Below are 24,181 nucleotides of genomic sequence, written 5' to 3'. Positions count from 1 at the left end.
TTCAGTATACTACTGAGTCAAGTGTTTATAAGTCAGGGGATGCTTGTACCTATAATAGTTTCTAGACATTTCATTCCAGTTATTCTAATTGGAATGTTAATTCATTCAACAAGTACAATATTAGGTCTACAGATGCAAATATAAAAAGATGTGGGTGATCTTCAGAACCACCTGAAGTGGATATATACACTTCTCTCAAACAGCACCATTTGGCAGGTGTTGCAGAGCAGTTGATTTGACTCTAATAACTTTGGAAATACTTGATCTGGAAAAATGGGTAAGCCCTAAATTTGTTATTGGAAAGTGATTCATGTGTATTAAGTGTTCATGAAAAATAATGACAAAATTGACATTTGTCATGAAAATTCAGTATCTTGGCCTTCTTATACAAGGTTATCTGTATCTTCACTGGAGCAAGCTCTTTTTTTCCCCATCTTTACAGAGAAGATTTAAAAAATAAAGATTCCTGGAATGAAGATCTGATTGACTGGTGTGAATATGTACATGCGCTCCATCAGTCAGTCATGTCCAACTTTTTGCGATCCCATGGACTGTAGCTTACCAGGCTCCCCTGTCTGTGGACTGCTAACTACAATGAAATCTTCAGTGATGTCCATAGCTTAATTTCAAAAATTAAAAGGCAATAAACAGACTGATAATATTTAGACTTCAGAAAAATGTTAATTTCTATAGAAAATAAAAAATAAAATTAAAATGCAAATGACTAAAAATAGTATGATCAATTAAGAAAAATATTTGCACATGAGAATGGTTTAATATACCTAATAAGGAGGTGTTATTTGGTAAGAGTAACATCAGAGAAAATTGGGCAATAAGAAGAAATATAAATGACCAATAAACCTGTGAAGATATGTTCAAGCTACATCAATTCAGTTCAGTCACTCAGCCATATCCAACTCTTTGCTACCCACGGACTGCAGCACACCAGGCCTCCCTGTCCATCACCAACTCCTGGAGTTTACTTAAACTCACGTCCATTGAGTTGGTGATGCCATCCAACCATCCCATCTTCTGTCATCCCCTTCTCCCTCCCACCTTCAACCTTTTCCAGCATTAGGGTCTTTTCAAATGAGTCAGCTCTTCACATCAGGGGGCCAACGTATTGGAGTTTCAGCTTCATCACCAGTCCTTCCAATGAATATTCAGGACTGATTTTCTTTAGGATTGACTGGTTGGATCTCCCTACTGTCCAAGGGACTCTCAAAAGTCTTCTCTAAAAAAGTATTCTCTCAAGACTTTCTTCTCCAACATCACAGTTCAAAAGCATCAATTCTTCAGCACTCAGCTTTCTTTATAGTCCAACTCTCACATCCATACATGACCACTGGAAAAACCATAGCTTTGACTAGACTGACCTTTGTTGGCAAAGTAGTCTCTGCTTTTAAATATGCTGTCTAGGTTGGTCATAATTTTTCTTCCAAGGAGCAAGCATATTTTAATTTCATGGCTGTAGTCACCATCTGCAGTGATTTTGGAGCCCCCCAAAATAAAGTCTGTCACTGTTTCCCCATCTATATGCCATGAAGTGATGGGACCAGATGCCATGATCTTAGTTTTCTGAATGGTGAGTTTTAAGTCAACTTTTCACTCTCCTCTTTCACTTTTATCAAGAGGCTCTTCTTCACTTTCTGTCATAAGGGTGGTGTCATCTGCATATCTGAGGTTCTTGATATTTCTCCTGGCAATCTTGATTCCAGCTTGTACTTTATCTAGTCCAGCATTTCTCGTGATGTACTCTGCATATAAGTTAAATAAGCAGGGTGACAATATACAGCTTTGATGTACTCCTTTCCCGATTTGGAACCCGTCTGTTGTTCCATGTCCAGTTCTAGCTGTTGCTTCCTGACCTGCATATAGATTTCTCAAGAGGCAGGTCAGGTGGTCTGGTATTCCCATCTCTTTGAGAACGTTCCACAGTGTGTTGTGATCCACACAGTCAAAAGCTTTGGAATAGTCAATAAAGCAGAAGTAGATGTTTTTCTGAAACTCTCTTGCTTTTTTGATGATCCAGCAGATGTTGGCAGGTTGATCTCTCACTCCTCTGCCTTTTCTAAATCCAGCTTGAACATCTGGAAGTTCACAGTTCATGTACTGTTGAAGCCTGGCTTGGAGAATTTTGAGCATTACTTTGCTAGTGTGTGAGATGAGTGCAATTGTGCAGTAGTTTGAGCATTCTTTAGCATTGCCTTTCTTTGGGATTGGAATGAAAACTGACCTTTTCCAGTCCTGTGGCCACTGCTGAGTTTTCCAAATTTGCTGGCATATTAAATGCAGCACTTTCACAGCTTCATCTTTTAGGATTTGAAATAGCTGAACTGAATTTCCATCACCTCCAGTAGCTTTGTTCGTTATGATGTTTCCTAAGGCCCACTTAACTTCACATTCCAGGATGTCTGGCTCTAGGTGAGTGATCACACCATCATGATTATCTGGGTCACGAAGACCTTTTTGGTACAGTTCTTTGGTGTATTGTTGCCACCTCTTCTTAATATCTTCTGCTTCTGTTCAGTTCACTTCAGTTCATTCGCTCAGTCGTGCCCGACTCTTTGCAACTGAATGAACTGCAGCATGCCAGGCCTCCCTGTCCATCACCATCTCCCAGAGTTCACTCAGACTCACGTCTATCGAGTCCATGATGCCATCCAGCCATCTCATCCTCGGTCATCCCCTTCTCCTCCTGCCCCCAATCCCTCCCAGCATCAGAGTCTTTTCCAATGAGTCAACTCTTCACATGAGGTGGCCAAAGTACTGAAGTTTCAGCTTCAGCATCATTCCTTCCAAAGAAATCCCAGGGTTGATCTCCTTCAGAATGGACTGGTTGGATCTCCTTGCAGTCCAAGGGACTCTCAAGAGTCTTCTCCAACACCACAGTTCAAAAGCATCCATTCTTCGGCGCTTAGCCTTCTTCACAGTCTAACTCTCACATCCATACATGATCACAGGAAAAACCATAGCCTTGACTAGATGGACCTTAGTCAGCAAAGTAATGTCTCTGCTCTTGAATATACTATTTAGGTTGGTCATAACTTTTCTTCCGAGGAGTAAGCGTCTTTTAATTTCATGGCTGCAGTCACCATCTGCAGTGATTTTGGAGCCCCAAAAAATAAAGTCTGACACTGTTTCTACTGTTTCCCTATCTATTTCCCATGAAGTGATGGGACCAGATGCCATGATCTTCGTTTTCTGAATGTTGAGCTTTAAGCCAATTTTTTCACTCTCCTCTTTCACTTTCATCAAGAGGCTTTTTAGCTCCTCTTCACTTTCTGCCATAAGGGTGGTGTCATCTGCATATCTGAGGTGATTGATATTTCTCCCGGCAATCTTGATTCCAGCTTGTGTTTCTTCCAGTCCAGTGTTTCTCATGATGTACTCTGCATAGAAGTTAAATAAGCAGGGTGACAATATACAGCCTTGACGTACTCCTTTTCCTATTTGGAAACAGTCTGTTGTTCCATGTCTAGTTCTAACTGTTGCTTCCTGACCTGCATACAGATTTCTCAAGAGGCAGGTCAGGTGGTCTGGTATTCCCATCTCTTTCAGAATTTTCCACAGTTTATTGTGATCCACACAGTCAAAGAACCTGCTTCTGTTAGGTCCATGCAATTTCTGCCCTTTATTGTGCCCGTCTTTGCATGAAAAGTTCTAATTTTCTTGAAGAGATCTCTAGTCTTTCCCATTCTGTTCTTTTCCTCTATTTCTTTGCATTGATCACTGAGGAAGACTTTCTTATATTTCCTTGCTATTCTTTGGAACTCTGCATTCAAATGGGTATATCTTTCCTTTTCTCCTTTGCCTTTGCTTCTCTTCTTCTCACTGATGTTTTTAATGCCTCCTCAGACAACTATTTTGCCTTTTTGCATTTCTTTTTCTTGGGGATGGTCTTGATCACTGCCTTCTGTACAATGTCATGAACCTCCATCCATAGTTGTTCAGGCACTCTGTCTATCAGATCTAATCCCTTGAATCTATTTGTCACTTCCACTGTGTAATTGTGAGGAATTTGATTTAGATGACCTGCCTCTTGAGAAACCTATATGCGGATCAGGAAGCAACAGTTAGAACTGGACATGGAACAACAGACTGGTTCCAAATAGGAAAAGGAGCACGTCAAGGCTGTATATTGTCACCCTGCTTATTTAACTTCTATGCAGAGTACATCATGAGAAACACTGGGCTAGAAGAAGCACAAGCTGGAATCAAGATTGCCAGGAGAAATATCGATAACTTCAGATATGCAGATGACACTACCCTTATGGCAGAAAGTGAAGAGGAACTAAAAAGCCTCTTGATGAAAGTGAAAGAGGAGAGTGAAAAAGTTGGCTTAAAGCTCAACGTTCAGAAAACGAAGATCATGGCATCTGGTCCCATCACTTCATGGGATATAGATGGGGAAACAGTGGAAACAGTGTTAGACTTTGTATTTTTGGGCTCCAAAATCACTGCAGATAGTGATTACAGCCATGAAATTAAAAGACGCTTACTCCTTGGAAGGAAAGTTATGACCAACCTAGATAGCATATTCAAAAGCAGAGACATTATTTTGCCAACAAAGTTCCGTCTAGTCAAAGCTATGGTTTTTCCAGTAGTCATGTATGGATGTGAGCATTGGACTATAAAGAAAGCTGAGTGCTGAAGAATTGATGCTTTTGAAGTGTGGTGTTGGAGAAGACTCTTGAGAGTCCGTTGCAAGGAGATCCAGCAAGTCCATTCTAAAGGAGATCAGTCCTGGGATTTCTTTGGAAGGAATGTGCTAAAGCTGAAACTCCAGTACTTTGGCCACCTCATGGGAAGAGTTGACTCATTGGAAAAGACTCTGATGCTGGGAGGGATTGGGGGCAGGAGGAGAAGGGGACGACAGAGGATGAGATGTCTGGATGGCATCACTGACTCGACGGACGTGAGTTTGAGTGAACTCCAGGAGTTGGTGATGGACACGGAGGCCTGGCGTGCTGTGGTTCATGGGTTTGCAAAGAGTCGGACACAACTGAGTGACTGTATTGAACTGACTGATACCTAAAAGTGGTTTTTCCTACTCTATTCAATTTAAGTCTGAATTTGGCAATAAGGAGTTCATGATTTGAGCCACAGTCAGCTTCCGGTCTTGTTTTTGCTGACTGTGTAGAGCTTCTCCATCTTTGGTTGCAAAGAATCAAGCTACATACATATTCATAAATGAATGTATAAAATGGTAAGACCTGACATCCTTGCCTTTTTCTTCATTTTAGGAGTAATACATTCAGTCTTTCACCATTGTTTATGATGTTAGGTGATGGGTTTTTGTAGATGTCCTTTGTTGGGTTGAGGAAATTCTGTTCCCAATATTCTTAAAATTTTTTGTCGTAAATGAAAATTCCATTTTTTCCAGTTCTTTTTTCATTTAATGAAATAATCATGTGTGTGTGTGTGTGTGTGTGTGTGTGTGTGTGTGTAGCTTTTAATATGGGAAATTACATTGATTGATCATCAGTGTTAATCCAAGCTTGCATTCTTGGCATAAACCTGATATGATCATGATGTATTATCTTTTTTTATGTACTCTTTCATTTGTTAATATTTTGTTTAGAGTTTTTGTGTTTATATACATAAAAGATATTTGTCTATAGTTTTCTCTTCTTATAATGTCTTCTCTGGCTTTGGTATCAGGTAATGCTAGGTGGCCTCATAAAATGAGTTGGAAAGTATTCCTTCTTCTTTCTAGAAACATTTGTATAAAATCGCTATTATTTCTTCTTTGGTAGAATTCACCATGAAAATTTTCTGGGCCTGGTCTTCTTTTTGTGGGGGAATTTGTAACTATAAATAAAATTTCTTCAATAAATATGGGGGCTATTCAGATGATTTCTTCTTGAGTGAATGTTAGTAACACGATTTTCAATGAATTCCATTTAAATCAATTTATATACATGATTATATCCTTTCAGTTCAGTTCAGTCATTCAGTCATATCCGACTTTGTGTGACCCCATGGACTGCAGCACACCAGGCTTCCCTGTCCATCACCAACTCCCAGAGCTTGCTCAAACTCATGTCCTTTGAGTCGGTGATGCCATCCAACCATCTCATCCTCTGTCATCCCCTTCTCCTTCTGCCTTCCAGTCTTTCCCAGCATCAGAGTCTTTTCCAATGTGTTAGTTCTTCCAATCAGGTGGCCAAAGTATTGGAAGTTCAGCTTTAGCATCAGTTCTTCCAATGAATATTCAGGACTGACTTCCTTTAGGAATGACTAGTTGGATCTCCTTGCAATTGGATCTCCATATATCCTTTATGTCATGGATTTTTTGTAACAGCTTTATGAAGATTCAATTCATGTACCATGCAATTTACACATTTGATGTGTAAAATCTATTGCTTTGTAATGTATTCAGGGAGTTATGCAATTATCAACTAAGCATTTTAAAATGCTTATTCCACTTTGCAGGAGACAGAAATAAGGGTGGAATCTGCTTGGCTCCTCTCTGTTTTACCCCTCTTCCCCATGGCAAAAGGATGACTTAAGTGGTTGGTACATTTTTAAAAAGGGACTGAATGTTCTGGCTCAGCTCCTTTTGGGCTTCAGTTCCCTTTAGACCCTGTCCCTCGGCAGGACAAACATATTCTCTGTCTATCAGTGTGGCAAGGATTGAGGTGGCCCAACTGGGCTAGTGATTCAAATGATAGATATACAAGGAGGCCCCTTGTTACAGCACTTGCAAGTTACCTTCATTAGTTCATCTTTAATCAGTAATCTGACCTGTATTTTGCTCTTCATCTGATTCCAGCTTTGATCATTCACTTATTTCCAAACTCAGAAAGGGATGCAATAGGGTTGTGTATCAGTCTTTTGCAATTTTCAGCTAGAATGAGTGAGAAAAGTCAGAAGGAAAGTTCAGCTGGGATTTGGGGGCAAGGAGGTATACTTTAAAAATGGCTAATTCTTTGAATATATCATGTTTATTTTGTAGGAAAGACTTCTAAGTTACATAGATATTAAAGAAGGTTTAGTTTACATGGTTAGTTACTGGAGAGTCTGAGTGAGAACACAGGAATTTTTGAACCAATGTTTTTACCCTGGGAAGCTCTATTATTGTCATCTCTCGAATATTAATACTCTTGGGACCCAAAGCTTATATAAATTTACCTGTGTGCAGCTGTCTTTTCTTCAAAAAATTTAGAGAAGAAATTACTGCTACATAATAAGATAGAAAAAGCCTTATGAAATGACATGGTATCTTTTATTTTTTAAGGTATCTTTGAAACTGTCTTAATATAATCCTCTACAAATTCAGTTCTGAAAACCATGATGTAGTCTATACATAGAAAAAAAATGATTAGAAGTTCCTCAGACTTGATCCATTTTTCCTGTGAGTCACATAAATATATGCTAGAATGAGCTATTATCATGTCCTTACAAGAAGTTAAATCGACTGTGATTTTGTGAACTTTTCTATTCCACACATTAAAGAAAATATCTTTTGCAATCTGGGATAAAATAGAAAGCCCGTTTGAAAGGTTAAAAGTATACTCTACTTCATTCAGTAAGCCTTGCAAAGTGCAATGTTCTGTAAAGACACACGCTGTTGAAATAATTGTCCTATTTCAGATGGTGACTGCTACTATTCTTGCCCCTTGAGAGACAGGCAAGGGTGAAAAATCTGTTTCCGCAGTCTGTGGAGGCTGAGAGCTGCCACCTCATCGTGGAGTAAAGCAGCTTTTACAGGAGCCGATGGGCCCCTTGCTCCCCAGTTGTGCTTTTGACAGCCCTTTTCTCAGCTGCCTGCTCACAGTCCAGCCCCCCTCCCCCCACGCTCTTTAACCTGTGCTTTTTCATTGTTTGTCACTGAGTCACATCTGACTCTTTTGCGACTATAGCCCTCCAGGCTAATTCGGTCCGTGGGATTTCCCAGGCAAGCATACTGGAGTGGGTTGCCATTTCTTTCTCCAGGGCCTCTTCCTGACCCAGGGATCGAACCAAAGTCTCCTGCATCATCAGAAGATGTTACCACTGTTCCCACTGAGCTCCCAGGGAAGCCCTAACTTGCACTACTGAAGCCCCGGAGGGCTTCCCAGGTGTTGCAGTGGTAAGAAAATCTGCCTGACAAGGCAGGAGATGCTGGAGGCACGGGTTTGATCCCTGGGTGGAGAAGATCCCCTGGAGAAGGAAATGGCAGCCTACTCCAGTATTCTTGCCTAGAAAATCCCAGGGACAGAGGAGCCTGGTGGGCTACAGTCCATGGGGTCACAGAGGCCGACACAGCTGAGCACCCGTGCTCTGAAGTCGTGTATCTCTCAATTCTTTTCCCATTGACCTTGCCCCTCCTTAGCCCCGACGGCCCCATCTTTGCTCACGTCTGGTAATACACTTGGTCTCTCTGACTTCTCTCTGAATCCCGATTGATGGTCTGGGTAGGTATGCTTCCAGCAAGTCCCTGGACCCTTGACCTCCAGGGGCCCCTATTAAAGAGGCAATTTTCCCTGCCTCCTTCAGTAAGGACTCCCAGTCATATGAGGTCTCTCCAACCTCAGGCTGTCTTTCTCTTCGGCTTTGTATTAGGCTGTGAGGGCTTTGGAATCAAGCTGTGCAGGGCAGGTCTTAGAACTACACATGCTCACTCCTTGGGGAGGTGAAGAGAAGGGAGGTTATCAGCTGGAAATGGGGGTGGTGTGGGAGAGAAGCGGACTTGTACACAGACTCCAGGAACTAACAGACTCACTGAGGCTGGCATGAAGAGCATAGTGTTTTGATAATGAATAGATACAAGTGCATCAAATATCTTAATTTCCTATGTTTTCAAAAAATTTAAATATATTTTTAAATAAATTTATTCATTTTAATTGGAGGATAATTACTTTATAATATTGTAGTGGTTTTGCCATACATTGCCATGAATCAGCCATGGGTATACATGTGTTCCCCATCCTGATCCCCCTTCCCACCTCCCTCCTCATCCCATCCCTCTGGGTCATCCCAGTGCACCAGCCCCAAGCTCCTTCTAAGTGAGATATAGTACCCAAAGTGTCTGTTGACCTCTGAGGAAGTCTTGGGACTAAAGGAATTCATAAGAACTGAGGCCTCTCTTCTATTAAAGCAATTTTGAGGGACTTCTCTCTGGTGGTCCAGTGGCTAAGACTCTGTTCCCCATGCAGGGGGCCTGGATTCAATTCCTGGTCAGGAAACCAGATCCCATATACAGCAACTAGGGTTGAAGATCCCTTTCGCTGATACTGAGATCCGGCACAGCCAAATAAATTGATATTTAAAACAAACAAACAGCTTTGAATAGTAGAGACCAGCAGGAGGCTGGACCCAATATGTCTCACACTGTTCCTTCTATCGATGTCTCCTGTCCTGCAGTCTCTGGAGAAGCTGCTTTGCCTGGTTTTCCATGATAGAGTGATAAGGTCTCCGTTTGTCCAGGACTTGGCTTTAGCACTGAGAGTTCCCTTTCCCAGGGGATCAGGGAAGCCAGATTTTTGCTCACTCTCTGGGTAAGGCCTTTCCCTGTGACAGAGCAGATGGTTCCCTCCAGGTAGACACTCTTCCTATTAATAGATACGCTCTCAGTCCCAAGGGACAGAGGAAGAGGATTGATTCCTTCAAGAGCATTCCCATTCTCTCGCCACAAGAATCACACAGAATTCATGGTAAATAAACACCCAGACCTATTGTCAGTGACTATATGGTCTGGCTTATCAAGGCCATTTCCTGTTGGCCCAGCATAATATTTGGAAGACAAATTTGACACACCATTTCCTTCCTATAGAAACACATTCTGCAGGCATGAAGCCTGGAAAGTTGTGATTTTAATAAGCACCCAAGTGACTCTTATTATTACCAAAGTCTATAGAAGGAGAAGGAAATGGCAACCCACTCCAGCATTGTTGCCTGGCAAATCCCATGGACAGAGGAGCCTGGTGGGCTAGAGTCCGTGAGGTCACAAAAAGTTGGATATGACTGAGTTCAGTGCACAGCACAGCATAGGCTCATATGGAATCTACTATATCAGTATTCAAAAGCAGAGACGTTACTTTGCCGACTAAGGTCCGTCTAGTCAAGGCTATGGTTTTTTCCTGTGGTCATGTATGGATGTGAGAGTTGGACTGTGAAGAAGGCTGAGCACCGAAGAATGGATGCTTTTGAACTGTGGTGTTGGAGAAGACTCTGAGAGTCCCTTGAACTGCAAGGAGATCCAACCAGTCCATTCTGAAGGAGATCAACCCTGGGATTTCTTTGGAAGGAATGACACTAAAGCTGAAACTCCAGCTCATGCGAAGAGTTGACTCATTAGAAAAGACTCTGATGCTGGGAGGTATTGGGGGCAGGAGGAGAAGGGAATGACAGAGGATGAGATGTCTGGATGGCATCACTGACTCAATGGATGTGAGTCTGAATGAACTCTGGGAGTTGGTGATGGACAGGGAGGCCTGGCGTGCTGCGATTCATGGGGTCACAGAGTCAGACACGACTGAGCGACTGAACTGAACTGATATCAGTATTTGGCTTACAAGGGCAGAGCAATATTTTTTTGAAAAGCAAAGGACCTACACTTGCCTAAACAGGAGTAATGTGCTTATCATGAGACTGTGGCTTTAATTAGAGCTTAAATGTATTGTTCGCAGTAGGTTTTATTCTATTACAGCAGGACTTATTATTATTCTGATTATGTGAATCTACAGAGCATACTGATATATCCTCATATCTTGTTTTCTTTTTTCTAGCAATATCATTCATCTCAAAACAGACCCACAAAGTGAATACAGCTGAAACTACTTACCTCTGTGTCATCAACCCTACCCTAAGCATCTTCCCTTAATGCTGAAGAAGCTATGAACTTTTCAATATAGTCCTACTCTAGCATATATTAGCTTTAGAAAATTGTTAGTCCAGGAAGCAAATTGGTCTGTCACATATGACCAGTTCATTCCATGGTTCATGCCTGAATCATGAATAATCATAAATGTCTTCTCAGCAGCATTTTTCAATGAAAGAAACAGATATAGGGATTTTAAATCACTTTTGTCTGTTACATGTTTGTGAGTTCTCCTGTCATTTATAATGAGCAGGAAGAGCAGATGGCAAAAACTAATCATCAGGGAATGTAATCATAAAACACTCCTCCCCCTAAAGCAGAAATATTCTAAATTGGAAACTTATTTCATTTATTGAAGGACTTTTTAATTTTTTTACTCTGCTGGAATACATTGCAAGAAATTACGACAGTAGATAAAAAGATATTTCTGCATCAAGAAGTTCAAAAGATTAAAATGCTACTGAAATATAAGTTAAAGGAATTCATAAATGTTTCAGAAAAACATTAAAGCAGAATTATTAGTATAATTTGAGAAAGGCAGGCACTGCGATAAAGTGAGATTCATTATAAAGCCAAAATTATTTTTCAAACCTCTGACATATTTAGATAGAATTTTCCTGCCAAGTCAAATAATTATGAAATGAAAACATTGCTTGAAGGAAATGCTTGGAATTTTATGCTAATGAGGACTTAACTTAGAGGCTTGTTTTTCTCTGTGAAAGTGTTACGTTTTACGACTTTATTCCAAGCTCTCAATGTGTGTGAGTATGACAAAACTCCTATAAGAAGTAGAGGTAAGAGGAACTTGTAAATACTTATTCAAATGTTTCATTTAGTCATTCATATATTCACTCAGCAAGTATCTATCGAATGCCTTCCTGCGCCAAGTGCTGGGCTATGTAGCGTGGGAGGACATAGACAAGGTTTTTCTGGCTTCATGGAACTGTCTTCTTATGGGGGAGATGGTCAAGAAGCAAGGAATAAACGAATGAGGACATTTCCGACTGTAGAGCAAGGGGTTAGCTTAACAGGCCCAGGTTGTTCAAACCTTGCATGTTCCCCAGAAATTCCTGTTTTCAGGGGGACTGGCCCTTGGGCCAGTCCAATAAGGGTGCCTGATAAGGCTGTTTTGAGATGCTTGAGACCTTGGGCCATGCTGTGTCAGTTTGACCACTGTGGCAAGGAGAGCTGGAAACTGAGTAGTAAGCAGTCACGTGGGCACTGCAAGCCTGTGTGACTGATGCTCAATTAAAGCCCCAGACACGAAGGCTCGGGACCACTTCCCGAGCTGTCACAGACTGTTCCTGGGAGAATGAATGGCATCTCCAGGTGACTCTGCTGGGAGAGGAGCTAGAAGCATGCATCCAGTTTCTCCTGGGCTAGACCCAAGCACCATTTTCCTTCGCTGATTCTGTTCTGTTTCTTTTCACTTTAATAAACCACAACCTTGAGTATAATAGCTATTCTGAGCCCTGTCCTTCTAGTGAGTCACTGAGTCTGAGCATGGTCTCAGAGACCCTCTAGACACAAACCATATTAAATGAAATAAACAGGGTGATGTGTTAGAGTAACTGATGAGGTAGGGGTAGGGTGCCTGGTTAAGAGGGGGAATGAATTAAAGCCTGAAGGATGATGAGACTCTGGTGAACATGTGAAGAGCTTAAGGAGGCATCTTCCAGGCAGAGCGATGAGAAACTGCAAAGCTTTGGGACAGTGAAATGCCTGGTTTGTCAGAGGGACAGTGAAGAGGCCCAAGAGCCTGGGGAGAGAGGTGTTGTGGCAGTAGATGGGGTTGGTAAGAGCAGCAAGAGCCAGGTCCTGCAAGGCTTTTAGGTCTCAGAAAGGAGTTTGGGTTTTATTGCAAGTAAATGAGTCTTAACTGGGTGAGGTTCATTTTATGAAGGGGCTCAGTTGGGTTGCCAGAGAAGGCGATGGCACCCCACTCCAGTACCCTTGCCTGGAAAATCCCATGGGCGGAGGAGCCTGGTAGGCTGCAGTCCATGGGGTCGCTAAGAGTCAGACATGACTGAAGTGACTTAGCAGCAGCAGCAGTTGGGTTGCAGCCTCGCTGACAGCTGCCCTTGCCTGTCCCTGGGTTCTACATCTGCAGACATGAAGGCTGTGTGCACTACACCACTTTATGTAAGCAACTTGAACATCCACATATTTTGGCATCCACAGGACTCCTAGAACCAGTGCTCCACAGATATTGAGTGATGGCTATAAATCTTACAAGAAACAGCTCTGGTAGTGGGTCTTTGGGCACTGAATACGAATTCAGATAAAAGAGAGATTCCTCCTTCCTCATACTTTCTGCTCCGAGTAGTAGCCACCCTAATTTCGGTGTGCAGAAGCACTTCACCTGTGTATATACTTCAGTGCTATACATAAATCAGTAAGAGATACAAATGTCCAATATACATGTTCCAACTCACTTAAAATAAGCTGAAAATCAAATCAAGGAGATGCCTAATTTTTCCCTTATCAGACTGGTAAAAATGACATCATTTATAAAACATGATGTTGGCAAGCATTTTCCTCTTGGTGGAAATAAAAATAGGTGCCACCTTTTGGGAGGGCAATTTGTAAATATCAAAAGGTGATGTTTGCATATCATCTTTGATCTATTATTTCCACTGATATTTATCCCAAGGAAATATTTGCAGAAATATGCAAGAGGATATTTGTTGTGGCAAAAAGCAGATAATAACCTAAATACCCATCAGTAGGAGAATGCTTGACTTACCTGTGGTTGCTTTATCACCACGGAATTATGATGCATAATGAAAAGTGAATAAGGTAAATACATTCATTGTAGAAAATATTAATGTATTAAAAAGTGAAAATAAAAATTACTTGCAACTTATCATTCATAAATACAAAATGTTAACATATATCCTGTACCTTTTCAGGCATATAAAGATATTGCTTTGAATTTTTAACAAAATTCAGAAAACATTTCCAGCCCCAATTAAAAGATAATCAAATAATGGTGGCAGAATGGACTTCCTGAAACAAGGAGAGGGGTAGGTAGAGGTGCTAAATTTTACATAACATTTATATATTTATGCATATTTTTCTTTTTATCTCTATGCAGTTTGTTATTTGGAAGTTTTATTTCCTGAAATCCAGAGAGATACAGCCTGGCAGATTAAGTGAAAATTGTAGGAATACAGAGAAGTATAAACCTTTTATTGTCATAGGTTTGTCATAGATCGACAAACCTAGACAGTGTGCTGAAAAGCAAAATTATTACTTTGCCAACAAAGGTCCGGATAGTCAAGGCTATGGTTTTTCCAGTGGTCATGTATAGTTGTGAGAGCTGGACTGTAAAGAAGACAGAGGGCCAAAGAATTGATGCCTTTGAACTGTGGTGCTAGAGAAGACTCTTGCAAATTCTTTGGACAGCAAGGAGATCAAACCAGTCAATCTTAAAGGAATATGCATTGGAAGGACTGATGCTGAAGTTGACGCTCCAATATTTTGGTCACCTGATGCAAACAGCTGACTCACTGGAAAAGCCCCTGATGCTAGGAAAGATTGAGGGCAGTAGGAGAAAAGAGTGTCAGGATGAGATGGCTGGATGGCATCACTGATGCAATGGACATGAACTTGGGCAACCTTTGGCAGATGGTGAGGGACAGGGAGGCCTGGTGTGCTGCCGTCCATGGGATCATGAAGAGTTGGACACGATTGGGCGACTGAACACAAACCTTCTCTTGGAAGTTTTAAGGTCAGTTTGGGAGATGATATGGATGTATGAAGAGTCAGCAGTTAAAACCAAATGGGCTCTGAAAGGTCATTATGGGATGGGCAGAAGTGACTTCACAAAATGGGTCAAATGTAAGCTGGGAAGAATTCCCAGAAAACATCAAATAAAACAAAATGTCCATTTCAGAGACAGAGTGAAAACCTTAAATACAAAAATTTTTCCAAACATTGATGTTCCCTTCCGTTGTTAAAGTAATTTTTAGTACAACTCTGATATGCCTTCAATTTTCTAAAGAAGCAAGTCTGTGTAATCTTTAATACAATTCTGCTCAGCCTGGGTCTGTGCTTTCTCATCCTCTTCTCTATCTTGCAAGGCTATTTTTTAAAGAAGTATTTTAAGGGCATGTGTTACTCATTTAGGTCTTAGCTGAATATTTATTGGAAATTTTCCAGGCTGAGAGAAACCTAGATTATATAACCTGCATTTGAGGATGACTACTAACATTATTATTTCAGGGGTGAAACAATCACCTTTATACTAGAGGTGGAGAGAGAAAGGGAGAGGGAGGAAGGGTGAGCATACTCTGGAATTGGTTTGGAGAAATAACTAGAGTCTTAGAATATATGTTGACAGCTGGCTATGCTCTACAAATTTCAAATGTGCTCCAATAAATTTAAGAATATGCACAATAAATTGAGTTTAAGGAGTTAATTGTGCAAACTCTGGAGCCAAATGTCTGGGCTTGAAGCCCAGCTCTGCCACTTACCAGCTGTGTTATCTGGGGAAAATCATTTAACTTCTTTGTGCCTCAATTTCTTCATCTGTAATGTAGAAGCAACAGTTACATGTTGCTCATGATATTGTGAGTATCAAAGAAATGAATGTGTTCTCAAAACATGGCCTGGTACATAGTAAGTGCTAGAGAAGCATTAGTTGCTATTTTGGTTATTTCCACAGTGATGCTGAGTTCTTGGATCAAGAAGGTTGGTCTGGGCTTTTCCTAGCTTTAACACTAAGCTACTGAAAGATGTTGAACATGTAATTTAAACTATCTATGTTTCAGCATCTCTATCTGCAAAGTAGATATAATTGCTCCTACTTCATAGGGTTGTTCTGAGACTAAAGAAATTAATATACATCATATACAAAGAATAGTACCATGTACCTCAAAATACTCAAAAAACATTAGCATTTATTATTTCTAATTAAACTTTTGGGCTTCCCTAGTGGCTCAGCAGTAAAGAATCTACTTGCAATGTAGGAGATGTGGGTTCAATCCCTGGGTTGGGAAGATCCCCTGGAGAAGAAAATGGCAATGACTCCAATATTCTTGCCTGGGAAATCCCATAGATAGAGGAGCTTGGTGGGCTACAGTCCAATGGGTTGCAAGAGTTGGACACGACTAAGCAACTAAACCACAATTAAACTTTTGGGTTCTAGATGATGATTTTGGGGCTTAGTATTTCTGTCTCGTTTCTCATTTGTTTCATGGCTTTCAAAGCTTGGAACTGATGTTGAGATTTAACCACTACATAAACATAGCATTATATGCCTACACTATACCTTCCCTAACTCTGCTTCCTTGTTGGTTCTAAACATTGTGATTGCCTAAGACATCATCTTTAGCTCAACTCAGAGATCATGACATCAGTGTGACAGAGTGGATATGGCATGGACATTGCACAAGTAAACCGGAGTGTCAATACCATCATTTACTAAAATAGTTTACTTAAGAGCTCAGTTTTAGTTTTCTTCATCTGCGGAATGGGTATAACAGCTTTAACTCACAGGCAGTTGTGAGAATTTAAAAAGACACTACTTGCAGGATAGCTTCATTCCACATTCCAAGGCCAAGTTTGCCTGTTACTCCAGGTGTTTCTTGACTTCCTACTTTTGCATTCCAGTCCCCTATAATGAAAAGGACATCTTTTGGGGGTGTTAGTTCTAAAAGGTCTTGTAGGTCTTCATAAAACCGTTCAACTTCAGCTTCTTCAGCGTTACTGGTTGGGGCATAGATTTGGATAACTGTGATACTGAATGGTTTGCCTTGGAGACGAACAGAGATCATTCTGTCGTTTTTGAGATTGCATCCAAGTACTGCATTTCAGACTCTTTTGTTGACCATGATGGCTACTCCATTTCTTCTGAGGGATTCCTGCCCACAGTAGTAGATATAATGGTCATCTGAGTTAATTCACCCATTCCAGTCCATTTTAGTTCGCTGATTCCTAGAATGTCGACGTTCACCCTTGCCATCTCTTGTTTGACTGCTTCCAATTTGCCTTGATTCGTGGACCTGATGTTCCAGGTTCCTATGCAAAAGTTATGACCAACCTAGATAGTATATTCAAAAGCAGAGACATTACTTTGCCAACTAAGGTCCGTCTAGTCAAGGCTATGGTTTTTCCTGTGGTCATGTATGGATGTGAGTTGGACTGTGAAGAAGGCTGAGCGCCGAAGAATTGATACTTTTGAACTGTGGTGTTGGAGAAGACTCTTGAGAGTCCCTTGGACTGCAAGGAGATCCAACCAGTCCATTCTGAAGGAGATCAACCCTGGGATTTCTTACGAAGGAGTGATGCTAAAGCTGAAACTCCAGTACTTTGGCCACCTCATGAGAAGAGTTGACTCATTGGAAAAGACTCTGATGCTGGGAGGGATTGGGGGCAGGAGGAGAAGGGGATGACAGAGGATGAGATGGCTGGATGGCATCACTGACCCGATGGACGTGAGTCTGAGTGAACTCCGGGAGATGGCGATGAACAGGGAGGCCTGGTGTGCTGCAATTCATGGGGTCGCAAAGAGTTGGACACCACTGAGCAACTGAACTGAACTGAACTGTAGGATAACTTAGCAGACTCCTCGGAACATAGCCATTTTAAGCAAATGTCAGTTGACCCCTCCTCAGTAGAAGGCTGTGAACAGGTCCCTTTGAATATGTTGGTACATTAGTCCCAGGGAGGGGTTTAGAATTGGAATTGAGTTTTATTTAGGCACAGAGAACAAACAGCCCTGAAATGAGCCTTGTGTCCCACTCTTAATAGCTGTGCTGATTCCGCCAGGGCTACTGGTGACTCACCCTTCTCTGTGCTCCCCCAGCCCCCAGCCCTTCACTAGGACAGCACACAGCACTGGCATCAGCAGCATCACTTGGTGGCAGTATCTTTCCCAAGCCCCGAGTACTGGTAGATGGCTACAGGGCCTTATCCTTTCCAGCTTCCTAGACTATTTCCTGGCACAGTGCTGAGTATACGAGACAAACTCAATAAATGTTTCCCGGGGGAATAAATATGCAGTATTATACAGAAATGTAAAGATCCAGACAGGGAAATTACTCATAGGTAGCAAAGATAGGGCAAATCAAGTATCAAATTCTGTTGTGGCAAGTGTAAACAGAAGAGCCACTTGGCAGGGTGTATCAAAAACTTAAAAATATTCAGATTTTTACATACGAAATAAAAAACAGGATACCTAGTTATATGTAGAGTTTAATCCTAATTTTGTTAAAACCAAAATATATATATAATCCACACAATACATATGTATGATATATGTGTTAAGAAATGGAATATTTCCTGCCATATCAGTAAACAAGAATGTCATAATCATCAGAGATTCTGGCCCTTCAAATGTGAATTCCCGAGCCATAAGGGCACTCAGGAAGGAGAAGAATACCTGCATAATTTGGTAGCCATCAGGCTGCAGCCACTCCCAACAGTGAGCACTGAAGAACTCAGGATGTGAAAAACACAGGATACAAGCACCAGAGAATGGAGATGCATATGAAAAGAATGATTTCAGTGAGCCCAGACTCTCGTGTTTTCCCATAAGTAGAAAAGTGCTAAATTCTTTAACTTGGGATATCTAGTTTTTTCTTTAATTAGCAATAATCTTCTGTGTTCAGACTACCTGTCTTTTGTTGCAAAACTTCTATATTACCTGGCTCTTCCCCTCGCCTCCTCAGAGCAGTTCTCTCAGAGTTACGTGGGACACTGCTTCCCAGGCTTAAGTCCTAAAAATTTCCACCGAATAAAACATAATTCTCAACTTTTTGGTTGGCATTTTTTTCTGGTTGACACTGGATATCTAAAGCCTTTTTTAAAATTTGAAGATTAATTATTGATTTGGTAGTTTCATATTTAATTTTGTATGAGGAAAATAATTGATACCAGAATATTCATTTTTGTATGAGGAAAATTATTTACCAAGTAATATAGAGGCATTTGAAACTACAAAATATTTTTAGAAGAGTTTCAGATTTACAGAAATCTTGCAACAGGACAGAGTTCCCATCAGTTCAGTTCAGTTCAGTCGCTCAGTGGTGTCCGACTCTTTGCAACCCCATGAATCGCAGCACACCAGGCCTCCCTGTCCGTCACCAACTCCCGGAGTTCACTCAGACTCACATCCATCGAGTCAGTGATGCCATCTAGCCATCTCATCCTCTGTTGTCCCCTTCTCCTCCTGCCCCCAATCCCTCCCAGCATCAGAGTCTTTTCCAATGAGTCAACTCTTTGCATGAGGTGGCCAAAGTACTGGAGTTTCAGCTTTAGCATCATTCCTTCCAAAGAAATAAACAACCACTAATTTCCTATTATTAACATTTTACATCAGTATAGTACACCTGTTGCATTTAATGAATCAATATGGATACAATGTTATTAACTGAGATTAGAGTCATCTTAAAGATCCTACTTTGTGACTATAGTTTTTCTGTGGTTATTTGATGGATTTTAAGTTGTGCAAATGCTATGTTGAATGACAATGTTCTACCGCCATCTACTGTTCTGAATAAAATTTTTTTCAATTTGATTAGAATTTTTAAATTTATCTATATCTTTTAGAGCTATGGTGGCTCAGGCAGTAAAGAATCCACTTGAATGCAGGAGACCTGGGTTCGATCTATCCCTGGGCTGCGAAGATCTCTTGGAGAAGGGAATGGCTACCCACTCCAGTATTCTTGCCTGGGCTATAGTACATGGGGATGACAAAGAGTTGTACACAGCTGAGCAACTAACCGGAGAAGGCAATGGCACCCACTTCAGTGCTCTTGCCTGGAAAATCCTATGGACAGAAGGGCCTGGAAGGCTACAGTCCATGGGGTCGCTGAGGGTCGGACACAACTGAGTGGCTTCACTTTCACTTTTCACTTTCATGCATTGGAGAAGGAAATGGCAACCCACTCCAGTGTTCTTGCCTGGAGAATCCCAGGGACGGCGGAGCCTGGTGGGCTGCCGTCTATGGGGTCGCACAGAGTTGGACACGACTGAAGTGACTTAGCAGCAGCAGAGCAGCTAACACTCACTTAAAAAAAAAAAAAGAATTATTTGACTGAGCGACTAACACTGTTACTTTTCCAGAGCTACTTTAACTACCTCAACAAATACGTGAGTATATTGAGGATCAGAAAGACCAAGGCAGCTATTGACATAGCCATTCATGCATTTATATATTCTTCAAGCAATTTTTTAACACCTGTATTAGAAAAGGTGCTGGGCGTACAAAGACAATTAGGACAATGATCACTTTCCTCAAGAATCTCACCATCTAATGGGGACAAGAAAAAGATAATTATAAAACAATGGGATTAATAAGTATGCTTCAAGTCTTCTGGGAGCACAGAGAAAGAGCACATAGCTACCTTAGATTGGGTGTGGGATTGTGTCGAGACTCAGGGCCATTTTCTTGGAAGACACGAGGTCTGAAGCAGATCTTTAGCAAGAACTAAATGGGTGAATAAGGTGGGAACTAGGAAGAGATGTATTCTAGAAATAACAACAGAAAGTAGAGCGTTTGTGGGGGGGGGGAACCCAATAAAGTGTAAAGTAAGCAGAGGTAACTGATGAAGCTGGAGAGGCTCACAGGGGCCAGACCATGGAGGAATTGGTGTGTCATTTCTGGAAATCTCATTCCTGACCACAGAAGCGAGGGAGCATCAGTGAGGGGTCCTGGAAGAGCGTGTCAGGCTCACATTCAGCTGTTTCGTGTTAAGGGTCTTATGGAAGATGAATTAGGGACGGGGGAGTGTTCAGAACTGGAAACAGGCAGAGCAGTGAGAATGCAGTTGGGGCAGCAAAGAGAAGTGAACCAGAGTAGGAGCAGCAGGGAGTCCGCACTGCGGAAATATTTGGGAGGTAAGGTAGGCGGCAGATCTTCAAGTATCACATATGTACTGGATATAAAAGAAAGAGTCAGGGATGATATGGGAGTTTTAGTTTTGGTGACCAAGGTGATGGAACAGCTATAGAAAGAAACGAGTGGTTTAGGGAAGAGAGGGCCATTTGAATTCTGTACTGGTTGAGCTTAAAATGTCTGAGGGAGAATCTGGGTCATACCATCTTGCTGGAAGTTAGTATAAAAGTTTGGAGCATAGAGAAAAGGTATGTATTGGAGATTACATATTTTTTCAAGTCATCAGTATGTAGGTAGGGGTTGAAATCATGAAATTGTGGGATGTGACTCAAAGCAAATGTATAGAAAGGATGGGAAAATGGTGCAAGGAAAGAAGCCCAGAGAATCCAACCCTGGATGAAGGCAGGAAGCAGAGGAAGACTAACACATTAACGAGACAGGGGAGGGATGCATGGAAAGATGCAACGGAGAACCAGTGTGAAAGTGAAAACATCTCACACATCTAGCAGTTGGCCTGGCAACCAACACCAAGACTGTCGTGGAAATCAACCCTGAATATTCACTAGAAGGACTGATGCTGAAGCTGAAGCTCCAATACTTTGACCACCCGACATGAAGAGCCAGCTCACTGGAAAAGACCCTGATGCTAGGAAAGACTGAGGGCAGGAGTAGAAGGGGATGACAGAGGATGAGACGGTTGGATGGTGTCACTGACTCAATGGACATGAGTTTGAGATAGTGAAGGAGGACTGTGGTGCTGCTCTCCATGAGGTCACAGAGTCGGACACAACTGAGCGACTGAACCACAAGGGAGCTAATGCTGAGCATAGCTAATTTCATAGACTTTTAGAACCAGAAAAGTTTACTCTGTGTGGTAGAACAAGACAAAAACGAGACCATCCCATCATCAGATTTGAATGCTGAAAAAAGAAAAACACCATGCAATTCTTTCTAACATAATGTAACTCAGAACACAACAGCCACTCCCATGAATACTCTTCAAAATCACCCAATATAAGCCAAATCTTATTAGCCATCCCCCCACCTTCTCATTGAGACATCTTCACAGTGTTCAGCCTCTCTTGCTGCAGTAAGTCAGTAAATCTAACTTTATTTGTCTATAAATGTGTTCCTGGTGGTCTTTGGCACTGGACCTCAACATCTTTATAGAGGCCAGGAGAGTAGAAAGTTTCATGGAAGAAGATACCAAAGTATCTAGTGCAACCCAGGGGCCAGTGATACAGCTTCCTGGGGACCTCTGTGAGAGGAGTTTTGGTAGGGTACTGGGGGTAGATGCGGTGGTGTGCTCTTACTAGCTCGAGACAGATGGTTATACATATATTCTTCCTAACTCTGTATTCAGTGACATCAAATTCGCAGTTGAAAATCAGCCATGGGAAGTAGCTACGCCACAGAAATGGGCAAATACTATATATCAAGGATTTTTGTTTCTTCAGAAAGTTGGTTGTTTCACTTTGGTCATCACATCACTAGGTAGAGGGGAGATACAGTTGACTGAGGAAGGAAAAGAAGAGAGAGAGTAGAGATAATTAAAAAGTTGCATAAGCCAGGGAGAAGAGCTTGGACAAGGATTAGAGGGGAAACACGGGGTCAGCAAGAGCCAGAACTCCGACCGACTGATCTTCTATTCAGTGCTTATTTTATGATTGTCTCTTCTACTGCACTGATGTCAGTTTGGTTTACTAGTGAGAACATGGTAACTTACATGGGGGTCATTTCACTACTTCGATGGTAGAGAATTCTCCTGCAATGTAGGAGAGCAGGTTTGATCCCTGGGTTGGAAGACCCCTGGAGAAGGGAATGGCAACCCACTCTAGCGTTTTTGCCTGGAGAATTCCATGAACAGAGGAACTTGGCGGGCTACAGTCCATGGAGTCGCAAAGAGTCAGACACGACTGCGTAACTAATACTTTCACTTTCACTTGGGAGAGAATTGGCAGTGTCTTGGATGTTTATGAGGGCAAGGAGAGAAGAGAAAGAAGGAAGCTTCTGTATGAATATCTCCCAGACTCTCATGTGTGGCTGTCGTAAACAACACTGTCTCTGGTGTCGAACTGCTTAGGGTGACGTGCAGCTTTGCCACTCAGGGACTATGCGATCTTGGGCAAGCCGCTTAGCTTCTTTGTGCTCCAGTATTCTCAGTATGAAGGCGATAGGGGTACGTACCTCATAGGGTGGGTGCGAAACACTTACTGGCACACAGCAAACTCCCAGCAAATGTGAGTTAGCTATTACTATTATGATTACTATTACGTTTTCTGGATGGGAGGTTAAACCAACTAAGAATTTTCATTTTCAAGTGACATATGTATATATTTTTGTTTACAACATTCATTACTTATATAACCATATACCTGTCAGATTTATAAAAACTTTTTAAAGGAACAATCTAAGTTGCTGAATATTCTGCAATCCATCTGTTATCCAGTAGGGGGAGCAATTTAACTGTTTACTCTCCATTGCCAGCATGGACGCTCTGTTGCTGAACTGTGTCTGATTCTTTCATGGACTGTAGCTTCTTTTCTTTCCATGGACTGTAGCTTGCCAGGCTCTTTTGTCCATGGGATTCTCCAGGCAAGAATACTAGAGTGGGTTGCCATTTCCTTCTTCTCCCCACCCAGGGATCAAATCTGTGGCTCCTCCATCTCCTGCATTGCAAGGCAGATTCTTCAGCACTGAGCCACCTGGGAAACTATAAGCTAGCATTTCAGGAATATGTCTGGATGAATGACTGCATTGTCTATGATAATGACTTCTGGTTAATATTCGTACATAGAATTTGCATCTTGTGAACATGAAAAGTCCCATTTCCAATCTCATTAAAGTGGGAAATCTATATGAAAATTGTCATCATCATCACCAGCAACTCTTTTGTCATGACTTACTATATGCAGGCATTATTCTGAGCATTTTATGTATACCAGCTCCTTTGAGTTTTATTGCAGTGGGATCCTGATGCTGGGAAAGATTGCAGGCAGGAGGAGAGGGGGACGACAGGGGATGAGATGGTTAGATGGCATCACCAACTCAATGGACATGAGTTTGAGGAAGCTCTGGGAGATTGTGAAGGACAGGGAAGCCTGGAGTGCTGTAGTCCATGGGGTCACAAAGAATTGGACACGACTGAGCGACTGAATGAACAACAGCAAAACAATGCTGTAGGGTGAGGAAACGGAAGGAAACTGAAGCACGTTTTATAGATGAGGAAACTGAAGCACGAAGAAGTGGCCCAGTGTCACACAGCAAGTGTGAGAAAGGATCTGCGCTTGAGCTTCTGGTTCCAGAGTCTGGGAATCATGTGTGAGGTATGTTATTGTTGGAAAACAACCAGCGTCAATTTGGGTCTCTTCCAAAAATTCTGCGGAGCTACCTTACTTTCTTTCACTTCAGCATGAATGGTTCTTTTCCTCAAATCTACTGAAACAAGAGAAAGAAAGTCATATCTAGTCCAAAATTATTCGAAGAGGTTAAAACACCGAAGAAACACTCAATTTGCCTGAAATCTGCTC

This window comes from Capra hircus, chromosome 9 (genome assembly GCF_001704415.2).
Source record: "Capra hircus breed San Clemente chromosome 9, ASM170441v1, whole genome shotgun sequence".
Lineage (NCBI taxonomy): Eukaryota > Metazoa > Chordata > Mammalia > Artiodactyla > Bovidae > Capra > Capra hircus.
Note: the sequence above shows the minus strand (reverse complement) of the source record.